The sequence below is a fragment of the Eptatretus burgeri genome, chromosome 6, assembly GCF_056783735.1.
Source record: "Eptatretus burgeri isolate ZD-2024b chromosome 6, Ebu_testis_v1, whole genome shotgun sequence".
NCBI classification, from domain to species: domain Eukaryota; kingdom Metazoa; phylum Chordata; class Myxini; order Myxiniformes; family Myxinidae; genus Eptatretus; species Eptatretus burgeri.
Window position 1 is genome coordinate 96,842,963 of NC_140966.1, and position 20,000 is coordinate 96,862,962.

The 20,000-nt window shown below is 44.1% G+C and overlaps 1 long non-coding RNA gene across 3 annotated transcripts in view; it reads right to left on the reverse strand.

The window, feature by feature from the left end:
- Nucleotides 1-20,000, reverse strand: part of LOC147025404 (uncharacterized) — a 123,950-nt gene that overhangs the window by 71,995 nt on the left and 31,955 nt on the right. For all 3 annotated transcript variants that reach the window (XR_015059496.1, XR_015059495.1, XR_015059494.1), the window contains exon 2: nucleotides 6,419-6,576. This is a non-coding gene — a long non-coding RNA (uncharacterized LOC147025404). The remainder of the gene's footprint in view (nucleotides 1-6,418; nucleotides 6,577-20,000) is intronic.

A 20,000-nucleotide genomic window follows, 5' to 3' on the forward strand; every position in this document is an offset into this window, starting at 1 on the left:
ATCTTCACCAAAATCGAATCAATTCTTCGTCGTCACACACACACACACACACACACACACACACACACACACACACACACACACACACACACACACACACACACACACACACACACACACACACACAACGTGTCCACCAAGTTTCATCCGAATCCGTCACAACTTTTAAGATATCCTGTACACAAACCAACAGACAGACAGACAAACAGACAGGAACGGGAGAGATACGAGCACCTCAATCTGGTAAAACCAACGGGTTTATTTCCCGTGACACAAAAAAATAATAAAAAGAACCAGGAAACGGTGGAATCGTGACAGAGGAGATGATGATGGGTTGGCAGGGAAGGAAGGGAAGATAATTAATAGAGAATTATGTGCAGTGAGGTCAAAAAAAATTTAAAGAAATCTATGGCGCATCAATCACAGACGGGGCAGCCATGAACAGGCGATGACAAGGGATGAGGAGGTGATGGGCAGGACAACGAACAAGCACAGTGCGAAGACAGGCAAACAGGACGATCTCTTCAGAGCTCTCCTCCCTCAACACCTGTTCTCCTAAGTCCTCGGCTCTCTTCTCACAACCAAGCTCTCCTCACTACTCGTTCTCCTCCGAGCTCGGTCCTCTCAGCACTAGTTCTCCTCAGTCACTGTTTTCCTCAGTACTCGACTTTCTTCACAGAATCAGGCTGTCCTCTCTCACACACCGAACCCACCCAATTCTTGAGTCCTCACTTCTCCTACTCCAAACTCCCACAATTCCTGCCCACCCTTGTTAGCTACTCCCTCTCCTTCCCAGGCAACGCTCCACCCCTTGGAGGCGTTTATAGCTCCACCCTCTCTCTTGCACTGTCTCCCAGCACCCCAGGTAGATATTTACAAAGGGGTTATGCGTACAATTCCTGATCCATAATCCCTAATTATTATTACACACCGCCCCCTGTATGGTGCACATTCAAACAAGACAATTGTTCAGCTGAAGTGTCCCTTCTGATTACATCAAGATGGGCAAACTACTCACACATCCATCCATTGGGAGCACACTCTGTACAGAGTGTCGGTGCTGCTGAAGCAGTCTCCTGGGCTCGTGGGCACAATCTTGGACAGATCGCTACTCCAACACAGGATACTCAAATGGCTCAATCATCCCAGCAAGATGGTACTCATTTTTCCAACCTCAGAAGGATGATAGGCTGAGTCAACCTCACCTGGTACTAATTCAATTACAAAGTGGGATTTGAACTTGGGACCTGAGGATCCCAAGCCTACCACCCTAACCATGAAGCCAACACCAGCATACTCATATACTCATACAGAGACATGACAGAAGTAAATCGACATCGTGATTTTTAAAGAATTTGTTTATTAGACATTTGAAGAAGATTTGATCCATCTATCTATAATTCCAGCAATGTGTGTGTGTGTGTGTGTGTATGTGTATGTGTGTGTGTGTGTGTGTGTGTGTGTGTGTGTGTGTGTGTGTGTGTGTGTGTGTGTGTGTGTGTGTGTGTGTGTGTGTGTGTGTGTGTGTCTGTCACCGCTGTTTCTCGACAATCACTGGTCTGATCTAATTGAAACTTGCCAGGTATATTGCTGGGGACCTGAGGATGTGCCTTTTCAAGGTTTGATATTAATCGGACAAGTGCTTCCCACGTTATGGGCATTTATTTACCAAACCAATGACGGGACACGTTGCTGCGTAGGCATGGCCAATGGGGAAGAGATCCTCAGCCGCGTTCCCCATTACGGGTTACAACGTACGGACTTCCGGATAGTGATGACTCACTGTATTCTAATAATTTCTCCATTTCTTATGCGCATTTATAGATAAACACAATGCCCCAATCCAGTCGTCGTTTACGAGAGCGAAGGAACGGCCTGTGTGTATGTTTGAAAGTTGTTTTTTTGGGGGGGAGGGGGGGGTTGCACGTATGGTCACGCACGTATGGGCACGTACTCGTTTTAATACAAACACAAGTATTTTGTAGACTTTGCATTTGCAGATATCAATGCTTTTACTCTTTCAGGCATAAAAGCAACGAGTTCCAAAATTTTCTCTTGTGAGATTTCTTCCCAGGCTTCACACAAGCAGGTTCGCAATTCTGCCCATGATGTTGGTTTCCTGGACTTTTCCCACACAGCTCGATCCAATATGGCCCAGATGTGTTCAATGGGATTCATGTCAGGAGACTGACTTATCCATGGAAGTCGCTTGATCCCATTTCTGTCCTGCCATTCTTTGGTCTTTTTTGGAGTTTGGCATGGACCTCCATCATCCATGAACAGAGTGTTGTTTTTGACCCTCTGACCAGTGGAGAAGACAGGGAGACGTCCATCTTCAAGGATATAAATGTAGATCGTAAAGTTGATGTTGCCAACAAACTCCACAAGCTCTGACTGACCAGCACTCCAGATTGTTACCCACACCATCACTGAAAAACCACCATGTTTGACAGTTGGCTGCAATCAGTTCAAAGAGAACTCTTGACTGGGAAGTCTCTGGACCCATATGCATCCACTGTCATAAAATTGAGCAAATTGGGACTCATCTGAAAAAATGACAGTTTACCAAAACTCCAAGGGTCTGTTGGCCATCTCGTCAGATCACTTCTTTCTCCTTTCAATGTTGGCTGGTATAAGAAGAGGTTTTCTCGGAGCTGCTCTCCCATAGTAGCCCAGTTGATGAAGGTACCGCACGGCAGTTCTTGAGCTCACTTGGACCTCCTCTGCAACATCTGCTGCCTTGCAACGGAGACTTTTCTCAATGGACCGCTTGACAGCTCAAAGACACCTTTCTGAGGGCTCAGATCGACCAGAACGGGAAGCTGTAGATTCCTTGTCTTCTTTGATGAATTGCACAATCATCCGATTGACCGCAGAAAGCGGAATACCAAGGTTCTGAGTTATCTGATGATGGCTGACTCCACCTTCCAAATGGCCAACAATTAGTCCTCTTTTAAAATCGGAAAGTTTGTGTACTTCCTGGGTTTGCAGCATAGTTAATTGTCAAACAAGACCCAGGAACTCGTTTCTGAAAAGAAATAGTCCAATATTTGTTCAAATCACTGAGTCAAACTGCGTTATACAGATAAAATGAAGAAATTGAAGGTGTCTATTTACTTCTGTCATGTCTCTGTTCATGGAATATACTAATCGATACACTTCTATCTGTTCTATGGTAATATCTAACTCCCCAGTCCCTTCTCCCCCACCCGGCCTCCCCACAAACGTAACAATACTCAATCTTAATACTTAACAACATACAAGGCCTTCATGCACAGCTCAATGGAGGACTACTTTCCACTTTGGGTTGGCACCCCAACCTCACACGTTGCGCTTCTTGATACCATCCATGGAGATCAAGCCCCAAAAAATCATTGGAATCTCCCTGGGCCCGTATGTATTTGTGAGTGACTTCTTTGTCTTGTGCCACCTCTTTTCTGGTTTTGCAGCCCCTGCCCTTCCTGCCCCTTCCTGCCCCTTCCTTGTTCTAATGTACCCCTAATGAACAAGGGTACATAATTTAAATATTTCTCTTATGTGAGGTTTGACGGCAAAGGAGATTGACCATGTGCTCGTTGATGGTCGCTGGAGGATCATCCAGAACTGCAGGCTCTACTGGAGTGCTCAGTTCCTCAATACCAACAACAGGCTTGTGGTAGCAACTCTGAAGTTTCAGCTTAAATCTGAGAGAATGGTACTATCCCAACCAAGACTGGATGTTGGCAAACTCAAGGATGAGAGGGTAGCTGAGGAGTTTGCAAACAGGCTGAGTGGGGTTTGGGGGGCCTGGATGCTTTGGGGAATCCTGAAGATTTGTGGAGTACCTTCAAGATTACCATCCTTCGTGTTGCCGGTGGATCTCTTGGAACTCACGGGAGGGCGAAGAATAATTTTGTTTCTCAAGGGACACGGGATACCATTGACCAGAGTCGCAGGATCAGGCTTAATGGCAGAGCTGAGCTGTTCAGGGAGTTAATGCGTAAAACTGTACCTGCACTAAGGGTGAACAAGGCCTATGTGTGAGGAATCTGTGAGGGGGTCGAGCATCACCTGTGGTCAAGTTTCCAAGCCTGTCCCTCGGTGTACTGCAGTTAGATTGGAGGGTGGTGGGCTCTTGACAGAAGAGTGCAAAGTGAAGGCCCACTGAGCCGCTTACTTTGAGCGGCTGTACCAGGCTGACCCACCAACTGTTGAGTTGGATGTCAGGGGTGTTGCCATCCGTTTTGCTGACACTCCAATCAACTGTGATCCACCTTTGTTTGTGGAAACACAGGCTGCGATGAACAGGATGAAGCTCATGGAATCTGTGACATCCATGCTGAACTTCTCAAGGCTGGTGGAAATGCTCTACTCATGTAATTGGATGCAGTTCTGTGCTCTGCCTGGAACACAGGCATCATCCCAACTGACTGGAAGAGGGGTCTTGTTGTCCCTCTCTGGAAAGGGAAGGGTGATTGCCAGGACTGCAAGAACTACCGAGGGTGTTGTTGATCTCAGTGCTGGGCAAGGTCTTTGCTCGGATAATTCTTGACAGGGTTCGCCACCATCTGCTTGAGCACCAGCACCCAGAGCATTCAGGCATTACACCAAAGAGGTCAACGATTGACCGTATCCTTGCTCTTCGGGTCCTCACCGAACGCAGAGGAGAGTTTTGGCAGGGGCTGCTTGCAGCCTATGTTGATCTCTGCAAAGCGTTTGATTCAGTGTATCGGGATACCCTATGGAAGATTCTTGGTCTCCGTGGGGTACCACCAAAACTGATCAATCTGATGTCTGAACGATATTTTGATTACTGAGAGTGCTGTGAGATGTGGTGATACCATCTCTGACTTATTTCCAGTTGTTACTGGAGTTTGTCAGGCGTGTGTACTCACCCCCACAGTTTTCAGCACTTGTATGGACTGGATTCTGGGGAGGATGTCGGAGACATCAAGCTGCGGTGCATCGTTTGGGAATGTCAAGATCTCTGACCTTGCTTTCGCAGATGATGCAGTCATCTTTGCGGAGACTGGATGTCCTTTTGGGGCCCTCGAGGTGCTAAATGAGGAGTTACAGCCACTGGGATTATGGATTTTCTTGGTCTAAACTAAGATCCAGGCCTTCAATGACATCTGGATGCTGCTATCTTGTCTGTACCTGTTTGTGAGGATGTTGAGGTCACGGAGAGATTCACTTTCCTTGCCAGTGATATTCATGTCTCCACCGGCTGTGAGCAAAAGGTCAATAGACATCTGGATCGGGCCTGGTGGGTCATGGATTCACTGGGTCATGAGGTATGGTTCTTTCGGTACCTGTGCAGTACGAAAGTCCGAGTCTTCAGGTCCTTGGTGCTTTCAGTCTTGCTCTACGGATGTGAGACTTGGACTCTGACCAGGGATCTGAGATGGATACTTTTCTCCTTCGGAACCAGGTTTCTTCGGAGAATCCTTGGTTTTTGCTGGTCGGACTTTGTGTCTAACGAGTGGTTGCTGGGAGAGACTCAAATGAGATATGTTACCTGTATCTTCTATGAGCATCAGCTGTGGCTGTACGGACATGTGACTCATTTTCCTGATGCTGATCCTGCTCACCAGATTCTCTCAGCGAGGGAGTCTTGTGAGTGGAGGAGGCCAATGGGCCGACCATGTGCCTCGTGGTTGCAGCAGGTTGACCAGCATCTCAAGGAGATGGGGATGGGCCTGGCATCTGCCTGGGGGATGGCCAGACGGAGACTCCTGGAGTACCGGCGGAAAATGGACGCAGCGATGTGCTGCTCCAGCGCATGCTCCCATACCCGACCTATCTGAGGTGTGTTCTCGTATTTCTTAAATAAAATAAAATAAATAATTCCAAAATTACATTTAATCGTTTTCTTTGTACAAAAGTGCATTTTGGGAATTAACAGTTCCATTCATTTCTGCAGCTCGGTTTTATCACCTTGCAAATAACAGACAGGTAAATGCATGAGGACAGAAGATCAGCAAACCACAAAAATGAAGATATCACCTTTGGGCCCTGGGAGGGCCTCCTGCTTTGTGATCCCATCCGAGGAAATTACAACCAATATATGCAGATACTGTATTAATAAATCTCATCGACATGAAGTAGACTTATCTCATCTGAACAATCGATGGTTGCAGAGGAGTTAGTCTCATAAAACAACCTGTATAAATAAACAACCTCCTAAATCACACTGCTGTGAAGTGAAAACGACGTGTGCATGACCTGCTTTAAGAATTTTTGGCAAACTTTGTCAAATTATTGTGACATCAGCTTCAACTACACATTATGTTCTAATATTGTCCTCAAAATGTTTGATTGGTGATTTGAGAATATAAATGTCCCTCATTCTTTACGGAGATAAGTGCATTCGGTGAAATGCTTTGCTTTTAACCTCCATAGTTAGATGGCAGGATGGCTGAAAACGATGAGAACTTGCCTTTCAGCAGCTGTTTGTAGCCCGGGTTCGAATCTCGACCTGGCTATCTCGTCCTGGTGTTCCGCAGAGACAGGGCGATGCATCAATGTGCGTCGGCCATCCGGAGTAACTGTCTGCCAGCACCGGTCGTTGGTGGACGTTAAAGATCCCACATTGTCCTGTGAAGAGGAGATGAGTTATCGGGTAGGAAACCAGAGGGTAGGAATTACTGGGACTGTTAAGAAGTAGTAGTAGTAGGAGGAGTAGTTTTAGTACTAGTCATAGTAGTTTGCTCCCAATTGTTAAGTGGCTGCCTATCCTCTCTCATAGCTTTGGCAGTGATTGCAGCACCAGAAAATTTCAACTGATGCTGTGCCCCTATACCAGTACACTGGTACTCATTTTTCCAACCTCAGAAAGATGACATACTGAGTCAACTCCACCTGGTGTTAATTCAGTAGCCAACAGGGCTCAAACTCAGGACCCGAAGATCTCAAGCCAGCCACTCGAACCACGAAGTCAACACCAGGCTGAAGTACATAATTTGCAAGCACGACTGTACGATTTTTTTCAAAATTGTATATGTTTTCAATATTGTGTTATCAATTGTGATAACACAATATCAATTGTGTGTTAATCAATTGTGATTGTGTGTTAATCAATTGTGTGTGTGTCAATTGTGTGTTAATCAATTGTGATATCAATTGTGTGTTAATCAATTGTGTTAATTGTATCAATTGTATCAATTGTGTGTTAATCAATTGTATCAATTGTGTGTTAATCAATTGTGATATCAATTGTGATAATTGATAACACAATATTGTGTTATCAATTGTGTTATCAAAATTGTATGATAACACAAGCATGAATAATTGTCATATCAGATGATTTCTTATTACCCCACACACTTGAAGTGACAAGCAGGGTTAAGCAATTATTTTCATCTGTTCGTCTGTCCACAAACGTCAATTGATGAACACAGAGCACCAATCGGAACATGAATCAGAAAACGAACCTGTAGTTCCAGCAGTACTTCAGCTATGAAGTCGTCCTGATAGTGGATGCACAGGTAAGAGAGAGATTTTTTTTAACTCTGTCTTCCTGGCAGTCAAACAAAATTGAAAATCATTCCAAACAGGAAAACTGTTTTTAAGGACATCACAAAGGACACAAACAACAGGCATGAAGAACTTATGTTACGTGTTAGATAAGGTGGTGTAACAGCCACGGCATCAACGGCAGTTAAACTTCACAAAAACATTTTTTTTATTCAACCTTTACAATCTTTATTTTATTTAAATTCAATTATATTGTGGTGGTTAGGTTAACCCCCCCCCAACCCAATTGTCGTGGACGGGTGGTTAACACCGACCGGGCCGATCGCCGAGCGGTTTTCCTGGGAGGCGAACACGTGATCCTCGGGGATTATGGTGCGCGCAGTTGGGGCATGGGCGGAAAGGACAGAGCAGATGGAAGTGCAGCACAAGGGGGTTTATACTCGAACCCACGACAGATACACGGACACCAGCAACTTACAATAAACACAAGGATTTCATGAAAATAGATCAAATAGTTCCAAGGGTAATAATTCAAAGTGGGATAATAAAACGTGAGGTCAATTAAAATCTAAAGTCGAGGCGCCTCTATGCACGGACTTTTATACAGACAAGGGGAAAACAAAATAAAAGAAAATCCTCCCTTTATTCTGGCACTTAGCTTTGTCCAGAGATGGTCTTTTATGAACTTTGGGGTCGAGCCGCTTCATCTTGCACAGGAAGACGTACCCAAAATGGCGCCAAGCCGCTCTCTGCGCAGGAAACATACATGAGGTAATTTGTGAGGCAGTATTCAACACCAGGGCTCACCAACCGCCATGCGGCTTCTTCTCATGAATGAATATGCGGAATGTTCCTCTCTTGCAACAGGTTCGCTCACAACGATCTCGTCCACCTTCCTCGACCACACAACGGGATGACGACAAGTTCGCCGAGAGGTGCACTCTTCTTCCTCTCTTTCTCATAATCGTAAAACTTCACGACTCAGTCGAACAGGAATGGCTCGCATCTTGCCCAACACGATGCAAATATACCAGAATGAACATGAGAATCGTGCAGCCATTTTATCATGCCGAGAGGAGAGCAAAAACAAGATCCTCCGTCTCAGCCTCTCACAACTGTCCTCCCCTGTTCTCCTGCTCCGAACCTCACTCTCCTTCTACCAGCTATAGGCTGGTTTAGGTTTTGGTCTCTCGGCTCTTGGCGAGTGAGATATTTCATCCTTTGAAAGGGTGAAAGTTAAAGTGGCTGAGGCTGCCCTCCTTGTCCATCCCAAGGCAGATGCTCTGTTATATCTCATGACCAGATGCTCTCATGACCAACACATTGGACGTAGGCATTGGTGGCGTACTTGAACAACTGGTAGAGGGAGAATGGCAACCACTCTCATTCTTCGCAAAGTGACTGCAGCTGGCTGAGACATGCTACAACACCTTCGGTCAGGAGTTGTTAGTCATGTACATCGGTGGCAAGCACTTCAGACATCTACTGGAAGGAAAAAACTTTCGTCATCGACATTCTACACCAACCACAAATTGTTGGTGTATGCCTCACACTCAAAGCCTGATCATCACTCCCCGAGGAAGATTCATCCTCTCGACTACATGTCCCAGTTTACGACAGACATTAGGCATGTGATGGGACTCGATAAGGTGGTAGCTGATGTGCTCTCACAGATAACAGAATGGGATTAATGTAGTGGCTTGTATTTTTACATCCAGTTCATAATTTCTCCATTCATTCAGATAACTAGGCATGGTTAAAGAAAAAAAAGACAGGAACAACCAATCGACTCCTCGTAGTTTTCCATGTCCCTCGTGCAATTTTGTTGAAGAAGAAGATTCATCTGACCTCTCGCGAAGGTTCTTTGGCTTTATGTATCGTGGCTTTAACTACCATGGATTTTATTAGCTATCTGTTCTCCACTGTTTGCTTCCCTTCCCACCTCTGTCCCCCCCAGAAGTATCATTTTTCTCCACTGCGTGTCAGCCCCAGGGCATTTGTATTTTCTCCCGCTGAAACTCAACACTTTGCGACGCATCCTCGTGCCAAAGCATCTGGCGCAGAGTCAAGAAGCTTTTGCTGCTGCTGAATCTCAGAGAATTGTTCTTCTGTTTCGCTACGTTCACGGCGCGTATCTAGGACCATGGCACTGCCTGCATTCGTCTCGCCACCCTGTGACCACATGTGAGTATAAATTCATTTACAAGTGATTTCGACAGATCTATCCATTCGTTGCAAGAATTTTGTGCAAACCCAAACCTTCCTCATCTTTCTTTCCACTTTCAATCCATGTCTTTTTCGGACGTCCTCTCGGCTTCTTCCTTTCCACCAATAACTTAATTGCTTTCTTTCCAGCTTCATCTTCTGACCATTGTTGCACATGACAATACGAACCAAGTCTTCTCCTCCTAAGTTCCTCTTCACTAGTATTGATCGAAAACGTATTGTTTGTAAGATGTGATTGTGTCATGTTTTCAGAGGTGAGTTATGTAGGTATTTCTAAACGTTTTGTGTAAAAGGGGAACAGGTTATAACGCTGGATTATCCTTTCACCTGGATAGAATGATTGCCTAGGTGTGAGAATTTTCCGGTTACTCCCAGATTTAGGATCGCCCAGGAAACGTGAGCTGCTTCAAGAAGGAAGAACCTTCATGGAGGTTCTCTTTTGGTACAAATGGGAAGGAGAAATGAAAGATGTAGGGAGAGACGTGTTGGAGGGGGGATCCCGAGTTGCTGTCTGTGTCACGTTTGGTTTGCAAAATAAATTCTCCATTGGTGGACTCTTTCCTCCCGTTGGGGACCAACCGATCAAAGTACCGTCACATCAAGTGACAGACTGACTTAATTCTTGATCTAACTGATAATTCTAATCCTCCTGATGCCTCTATCCCCTCTCCAGGGTAACTTTAGATCTTTTCCAAATTAAATTCTGAGCTTCGTGACATTTATTTTTGTTCTTCTCTTCTTTTTTGAAATGATCCTCGCATTGTGTAGCCTACATATGAAAATCCCAACTTTTGTTCTGAAATTTCCAGCGATACAACTGCACCTCTTGTGACACCATCTGTAACTGCCTACATTGAATGGAATTCCTTCCAATGCCTTTTGTTAAAGTAATAGGTAATAAGCTAATGCTAAAGCCAACATAAGGTCGATCAGCATGATTCCACCAAATGGGCATATGGATTGATCGCGGTGACGTTACGCAAGGTTGCGAGATCACTGTCCTCTCCTTGTTGGATCAATTTCTCATCTTCTCTCGTTCAGGATGAATCGATGACTGCATATCAGATATTCCACACATGCACATAGTGCGGCCTTCCTTTTTTTTCACCATTAAAACCCAAATTATTTCTGCTAACCAGAGACTAAAGTAACCATTTTGAGGGGTTTCTCAAATCTCTGCTGACATAACTTGCTGCAGTGACCCTATTTAAAGCGGCCGATTATGTTTTCTCAGTTTTTTTTTACCTGTTCCATTGATCCAGTTTTGTTATCTCTCACCACAGCTTGTTCATAGAACCAGTGAATGAGCATGGTGTCAGGAATCATGAAGGCTCAGGGGCCTGATTCCAAGGCGGTCAAGGTGAGCAAGAATTATGGAAGAACATACTCCTTGGAAACTAGTTAAGAGGGCATGGCATTTAGACCCAGCATGTACTACATCCCGAAAAAGCATAGCAGATTGTAAATTTTTTTTTTTAACTTTTAAGCGAGTTTACTTCACACAATGGCACTTCTTTGCTCTTATGAGACAGTTGATGACATTGTGACTGCATTAATTGAAAAACTGTCACTAGGTACATGTCTGCCATGACTCTTCCCAAATTGTCAAGTGTTTTTTTTTTATGATGAAAATTGCTGCATACACTTGGAACAAATGAGAGTGATACTGGGTTTATGGTATGCAGGCTGCTGGCAGGATGGCCGAAGCCCTAAAGGTATGCACACTTGCATCTTTACTGTCTAGCTTGTATTCGAATCTCAGCCGAGGGATAAATTGTCATCGTGGTGTTTGCCAGGCAGAGTGGGCGATTCATCAATGTGCTTGCCATCCCTCGGATGGACTTTAAACTTGGCATCCAGTCTGGTGAATGGTGGTGAACAGCTGTTTTGAAGACCTGAAGGGAAGAATGGGATTGAAGAGAATGTGGAAGTTAACTCCACAGGTGGAAAAAAGTGGAATGAATGATTGGAGGTTGGCAGTGATTTTGATTTCTGGGAGTTTCACCAGAAAGGGATTGATGATGGACTGTGTGTGCCCTGCAAAAACCTGTGGGGACGGGCAATGCACAGAAAGAGCTCGGGGTGAAAGCCCAGAAAGGATGTGGTAGAAGACAGAGACGGTCTCAGTTTCACCCTCTCGTGGGCCTTCCTCTTATACCTCTATTAAGGTCACTGTCTTGTACAAAAAGCAATAATGCCTATCCTTTGGGTTGAGTTCATCCGCCATAGCATTTTGTTGTTGTTTTTGTTGGATTTTTTTAACCAACATATTTAACCCCTAAGACCTGAGTTGTAATGAGAAATTGGCACAGAATAGCACTCAAATTATAATATGGATTAGAATTAAATCCCTGACATCAATGAATTGAAACTTTAATGAGGGAAAGATCCCACTTGCTAACTACCAATTTGTAATGGAGTGAAATTTGATTGAGATTCTGATCCCACTCCTGACACCAATTTGCAATGGACTCGGTCTCCCGAACAAGCAACGTAAGACTGCTGGAGAATTTTCTCCCAAGATGTCATTTGTTATTTGGAGGTGAATGCGCATTCGTGAATAATTATCCACCATGATGCAGTTGTTTTATTAATTTAAGTGTGTGTGTGTGTGTGTGTGTGTGTGTGTGTGTGTGTGTGTGTGTGTGTGTGTGTGTGTGTGTGTGTGTGTGTGTGATTTGAACACTTAAAGAGCTATTTTATGCCGTATCCCACACTGTTGTGTACAAATGTACTCCATTTCTTATGCTGAACCTTTAACAGAGGTATGTCTCTCCATAACTAGGATTCTCAGATCATGTAACTTTCGTTGGACTCGTGACTTCTCTTGATGGTAAATGAGTTGCCCATACGGGATGTGTTCTATCCCTGTCCGCAGTAGGACATTCTGTTGCTTCCTTCACCATCAAGATCATTCCCAGTCCTGAACCTGGGGTACTCAATAAAGACTATTGTGCAGGCTGCTGAGATGACATGGTCAAAATGTGTCAGGCCATTGTGCACAGACCACCACTCCCTTCATTCCCAAAACACTTTTCTTACGACGACCCTGGGGTTTAGCCCCATAAGATCCCTTCATAAAAGCCATGAGGTTTTAACAATCGAGGGGAATAGTCTGAATGCAGAACTTCCTTTATCCCTTAATGCCCCGTGAGTTGCCATTGGTTGTCAGTGCATGGACGGGACCAGAGTGAGAGCCACCCTTCCGTGAAATGAGGGCTTCTTCACCTTCATCTTGTGAAAATATTTACTGTCTATCTCTGTATCTGCATTTACATGGTGGCACTTTTGTCTTGACGAATACACCCGCTCCCTACAGTAATGACAGGAAGAGTTGTGTTGTTATCCTTTCTGGGGTATACAGATTACAGTAGATGTCGTCTTTGGTTCGTCTTTCTCTGGTGGACACAATAAGCAGAGAATGCTTCCAGGATGTTGGATTCCTCCAGATTTCTTTCAGTTCAATGTTCAACAGCAGTCGTGACTGTTTAAAAAAGTAATGATGTGCGTTTGTGGTTTATAATATATATTTTTTAACTTCTGTGAGGCCTCGTCTTCTTCCTCCTTTTCAAGCCCTGTCTATACTAATTGGGTCGTCGATCGAGTCGAAACAAAAAATCTCAATTTTTTGGGGGGAGATTTTCTTTCTTTTCTACCCTCATTGGCGGGTTTTCCGTGTGTGTGTGTGTGTGTGTGTGTGTGTGTGTGTGTGTGTGTGTGTGTGTGTGTGTGTGTGTGTGTGCGTGCGTGTGTGTGTGTGTGTGTCTGCAATGCGAGGCTCCACAGCAGAAACCAGCAAATCAATTTCGATGAAACTTGGCGAACAAAAATCTCAAAAAAAAAAAAATTGAGATTTTTTTTTATTTTCTACCCTTATTGTCAGGTTTTCCATCTGTCTGTATGTCTGTGTGTGTGAGTGTGTGTCTGCAACGCGAGGCTCCACAGCACAAACCAGCAAACCAATTTTGATGAAACTTGGTGAACAGGTGCCATATGACCTGGGAGTGTGCGCGTTTGAGTTTCGTTGCTAAGCAACCACCCGTTGCCCAGCAACGGGACTTTGAAATTTTTGAAAAATCATTAAAAAAAATTATTTTTGCGAAAATCAAAAATCGGCTTCCAGGCTTTTATGCGCACTATAATCAACCTCTTTGTCAAAAATTTCCAGCAGTATCCTATGAAAACTGTCGGAGAAGATAGACTTTGAATGAACCCTGGTCGAAAACAATAAAAAAACGAAGTTCGTTATATCTCAGAGACTATGAGTCAGATATACATGAAACTGGTATGGTAGGTTCATGGTATGTCCTAGTTATGTGTGAGAAAGAACCGTTGCTATGGACCCCTCCGTTGCCTAGCAACGGCCGAAAAACCTCCAAATGTGGGGGTATTTTTACGAAAAAACAATCTGCAGCATTAACCCTTGAAGCTAGAATCATGAATTTTCTTGTGCTTAATCCTCAGGTCATTCCCCATCGAACGGGCCCATCGCGTCAGGTTCTATTGGGTAGTCGACTACCCATGTCCACCTACCGGCTTGTAAATGTGTATGTGTGTCAGTGTGTCAGTGTGTCTGTGTGTCTCCTCCAAAACTATAAAACCTAGCAGTCCAAAACTTTGCATGCACACTAAGAAAACTCCATGGAGGTGCAAGAGTGAAAATTGGATGTTTGTGTTAATTACAACACCCCTTTTGAAGATAATTAATGGCCTTATTCAATTATATCCTTCAGCAGGCGATCCTCTGCCACCTCACTCTTTGGGGTCTTCAGGCATTTCCTGGGTAATCTCGCTGGGGTCTGAAGCCGCCATGTTTTTGGCCTGCTCAACTATGCCTTGACTTGGAACAGGCCACAACGATTTCTTAACGATAAAGTATTTTTTTCACTTTCCTCACTCATATTATCGAATGCCTGTTAATCACAGCAACAAATCACTGTTTACTTCGCTTTTGTAAGTACTATTGTTTTCAAATTCGGAGCCTGAGGCGATTTCATGCATTATATGATACGATTTTCCACGGTCGACACTCACGGACTAATTAAAGTATATGATTGAAACATTATTTCGCTTTTAAGGATCGGATATCGTCCGGACTGCTGTGAAATCTGATAATTTAAAGAAATAACGAGTCAAATAACAAAGCCGATATGCCTATTTACTTTAAGCAAGCAAAGTTATGTTCCCTCCTTCTCCATACATACACAAGAAAATGTGAAATTTCCAAAGTGTTAAACTTACCATTTTCTCCTGTTTTGAGAATCGTATTGAGTGAACAAAAAATTTCGGAATGTGCCAAAATTAACGAGCTTCATTGAGCAATATGATTTAATGCATCCACTGCTGGACCTCGTGCCCTATCCCCCAGAGGGACTGCTTAGCCATAGCGTCTACCAGATCTATATCTATATTTTCGGAGGTTTCACGAGGTGCTCTGCAGGGAGTCAAAGCAAATCTGGTGAAAAACGGGCGTTTTCAAAAAAACTTATGATGTTTGCGCGGACCCTGAACCGATGTACCACGTGAGGCGTGCACAGACGAGCAGGCAAGATGGCAGATTTTCTGCAATGTTTATTTCACGGGCGATTGAACTTTGTGATGTCTCCAAGGTTGTTCTGCATAAAGCTGCAACTCTTTTGTGGATAAAGTAATTATTTGAACAAATTCATTTTATTTCATCAACTGCTGTGTGTGCAGCGATGACCAGCCTGAAATGTAAAGGGATCCGATATGATATGCTGCGACAACCTAGCCAACCATTCCTTATCAACCATTTAATTGGAGTGCTTACATGAGTGCTTAAGCCACTTGCCGAATGCCTTACAGTCGATTGCGGTACCTTGCTACGTCCTTCTGAGCGAATGGTTCACTCACTGCAGAGGCTTTTGCCCACCACATCATTCAGAGTGAGTGGTTCATTCTCCGTCAGCCTGACCGAGTGGTTCGTACTCCGTCACCTTTCGGGAGTGGTTCCTGCTCCGTCACCTTTCAGGAGTGGTTCCTGCTCCGTCACCCTGAGGGAGTGGTTTGCACTCCATCGCCCTGAGCGAGTGGTTCGTGCTCCGTCACCCTGAGCGAGTGGTTTGTGCTCTGTCACCCTGAGTGAGTGGTTCGTGCTCCGTCACCCTGAGTGAGTGGTTCGTGCTCCGTCACCCTGAGCGAGTGGTTCGTGCTCAGTCACCCTGAGCGAGTGGTTCGTGCTCTGTCACCCTGAGCAAGTGGTTCGTGTTCCGTCACCCTGAGCGAGTGGTTCCTGCTCCGTCGCCCTGAGTGAGTGGTTCGTGTTTCGTCGCCCTGAGCGAGTGGTTCGTGCTACGTCACTGAGCGAATTGTTGTGAAATAACACCTGATTTCTGAACCTTTTGCCATATTAATGTGTTTTCTAAATTACCGAGCCAAAATTTTTTCCCACCCGTCACACGTCGCTGCTTATAAAGATTAATGTTTGTGAACATATCCCTGAAATGTCTCTAAAAATGCAACATTGTTGTTCGGTGAAAGCTACTCATTGTTTCTGGGTTGTTGCTGATATCAGCCAAGTGTGTGTGTGTGTGTGTGTGTGTGTGTGTGTGTGTGTGTGTGTGTGTGTGTGTGTGTGTGTGCATGCGTATGTGCGTGCGTGCGTGTGTGCGTGCGTGCGTGTGTGAGTTGTTCATAAAGCATAACTCTCTCTGTCTCTGTCTCTCCCTCTGTCTCTGGACATATCTGGATGGTGGTTATGTCTGGACGGTGTTTGTGTCTGGACGTTTCCGGGCAGGGTATGTGTCCGGATGAGACGGACGGGAGTTTGTTTCCGAGCGGTGTTTGTCTCTGGCCAGCTTGGCTCCAGACGCGTCTGGGCGGTGTTTGTCTCTGGACGTATTTGGGAGGTATTTGTCTCTGGACGCGTTTCGGAGGTGTTTTCTCTAGCCGCATCTGGGCAGTGTTTGTCTCTGGATGCGTTTTGGCGATGTTTGTCTCTGGACGCATCCAGGCGGTGTCGTCACTGGATGCGTCTGGACAGTGTTTGTTTCTGGACGCATCCAGGCAGTCAGTGCCGGATTAAGCCTCGGCTGGCCCAAAGACACATTTTGAAAATTTAGAGAATGGCCTGACAAAATTTAAATTAGATCTCGGGTTCATGGAAATGGACCCCAGACAAAAGATGAACTGATTCAAGAACAAAATATTTAATACAAAAAAAAGACAAATATTTAATGTGAAAATATTTTTTGGCCCGAATTTTTGGCTGTCCCTAAGGCACATGCCTTGTCTGCCTAATGGTTAATCCAGCACTGCAGGCAGTGTTTGTCTCCTGACGCGTCCAGGTGGTAAATAACGTTCCAACGTACGTCTGCCTTCCCTTCCTCTCACCTCATACTGTCTTCCCTCCCCCCACCCCTCCTCGCTCTCCCTCCCTCCTCTATCCTCTCCCCCCACTCTCTCTCCCCCACCCCTCTCTCCCTCTTTTTCTCCTCCTCCCCCCCCCCTTTTGGTATTCTCGCCAGGGAAGCGATGGGCGGTATTTGCTAGTTATAAGCTATTTATCCATGTTAACACGGCGTTTGTTGAAGGAAGAAAAACTCTTTGGACAGGAGGGATATTATTAGTGTTCATATTGTTTTGTAGTAACATTAATATTATGCTTTTATCACTCATGTCGTTATTAGTTTTGTTATTTGAAGCAACCATGGAAAAACACCACAATTAGCTTTCTCAACACAGATATACACCTTAACACAGACTTCAACGAAGGTGGAACACTCCCACGGGATGTTGGCAAATTAAGTCGCTACATTCTCCATCGTATGACCATTAGAACTTCTCTAAAGTTTGATTGAGATTGGATATGTAACAACCGAATGTATCACAGTGAAAAAACTGTCAGACAGACAGACATCAAATGGCGTATTTTAGTTTGATTAAATGTTTTGCAAATTATAATCTATTTATGCAAATGATAAGCCTTTGTCTGTTCATCTTCATCTTTTATTGTGTATCTGTGCATAGGCATCTCAACACAAGGGTCCTCCTTTAATAGATTACTTTTTGCTTGTGCACAGATATGTATCTGTCCGTCTACGTTTGTCTCGCTGCTCGACAAGATGTAGACCTGTAGTGCCATCTGCATTTCTGATATTATTTCACAATTTATTACATGATCCAATTAACACAACGATCGATAATTCTTCTGTTTTCCGCCCCTTTGCACGCCACCCCCCCCTCCCACACACAAAAAACAGAAACAAGTCAGAAAAAAAGAGAAAACATTTTTTGAAAAACACGTTGGGATGAAAAAACCAAACAAAGTAGAGATGACACCACAATACGACACCAGAATCCTTTCACAGATTTCCAGAACGATATCTCTACCTCCGCCATCGAAGGTGAAGGAGGTTATGTTTTCACTCCTCTGTCTGTTTGTTTGTCTGTTTGTATGCAGGATACCTCAAAAAGTTGTGAACGGATCCGGATGAAATTTGCTGGGCAAGATGGGTGTGTGACAAGGACGAATTGATTCAATTTTGGTGAAGATCCAAATCCGATAATTATATTCGTGATTCTTCACCATAAACTAAACTAATATGTAGCACGATATTTCAAAAAGTTGTGGACAGATTTGGATGAAACTTGGTGGACAGGTTGAGTGTGTGACTGAACACGAAAAATTGATTCGATTTTGGTGAAGATCCATATCCGGATCTGGATCTGAGAATTATGTATTTTTTCAAGCGATTCTTAACCATTGAGAGATGGGCCAAAAACGATATATAGCATCATATTTCAAAAATGTATTGGGCCAGATATGTTCTCGTAGATCAGGCATGACGTAGCGGAGGGATGCGCTCTTCTGAGTGCCCTTCTAATTGAACATATTTTCATCTCAATCCCACAACAAATATCTTATTCTTTCGTATGCACCACAACGTTGTGAGGTTGCATCAAAGGCTGAGGGTGTGGTTATACCGCGAATGCAGTGCCCTCTTTTGGTTCGGGCAGAAATTTGTAAGTTGTTCATGGTGCTGGCAAGAGCTCACTGACTCTTCCCAAAGGAGACCATGTGATCTTTAACGTCCACCATCTAATGCCAGCAAACGGGATGCCCAATTTAACATCCATCCAAGAGACGGCATATATAGTGATGAATCATCCTGCCTGTGAAACACTGGGATGACATTTTAAAGCTGGGCCAAGATTACAGCTTCCAGTGAACATACTTCTCGGCCATCCTGCCAGCCCACAACAAATATAACAAGTTATAAAAACATTTTATTTAATCTAAAAGTATGTTGGGATGTTACACCAAAAAAATATGTGAACAAGGTAGGGATGGTCACGAGAAATGATCACGTGAAACACGTGAGAAATGATCACGTGAATTGAATAATGATTGTCCCAAGAAAAGACACTAAACGTGTGCAGTATGTGTGCATGTATGGTTCCAATTTCAGGGGTTGCTCGGAGACAAGGAAGCAAGTTAAAAAAAACCTTTGTATGTATGTATGTATGTATATATATGTATATATATATATATATATATATATATATATATATATATATATATATATATATATATATATATATATATATATATATATATATATATATATATATACAGTGGGACCCGCTTAATAGAATCACTTTGGGCCGGACAAATTTGATTCTAATAAGCGAGTGATTCTAATATCCGAGTTCACCAGAGTTGTGGAGTATCAAGCGGATCAAATGTCGAGTACACATACGGAGACAAATACTCAGCATTTAGTTTGATTTATATGACACACTTGCTCAAAACAATGTAACTTACTACTGAAAATAAAACAATGACACGTACAGTACATATGTACTTTTCAAAGCAAAACAACATCGGTTTGTCGATGAGCCTACTCTGTAATGAAAAAATTGTCGATTGTTGCCTGCTTTAACGAGTCTGTGGCAATGGCGGTGACCTCCTTGTCAAGTTTGCGCAGGAAGGCCATGTCACTGAACCCATGTGATAGCAAACCAAGCCTGATCGTCTTAGCTGCAGACATCATTTCCTTGATGGTCGGGACAGAGATCTCCTCTTCCTCCTCTTCCTCCACTTTAGTGTCGGCGTCATAGTCTGCGTCAGTAGCAATTCCCATTTCGCGTTGGACTGCCGAAACGATGGCTTCGTCTGTGACATCATCGTCTGTGGTTTGGAGAGTGGCGTCCATGTTGACGAAGTCCTGCCATTGGTCGGGATCCATTTGAAGAGGGTTGGCTAACTCGTCGTCATTGCTCTCGACCCTTTCGCCTTCGCTTGCCGCTCCGATGAAAATTCCTCCTTTGCACCAGCAGTTCACTATGCCGGTAGT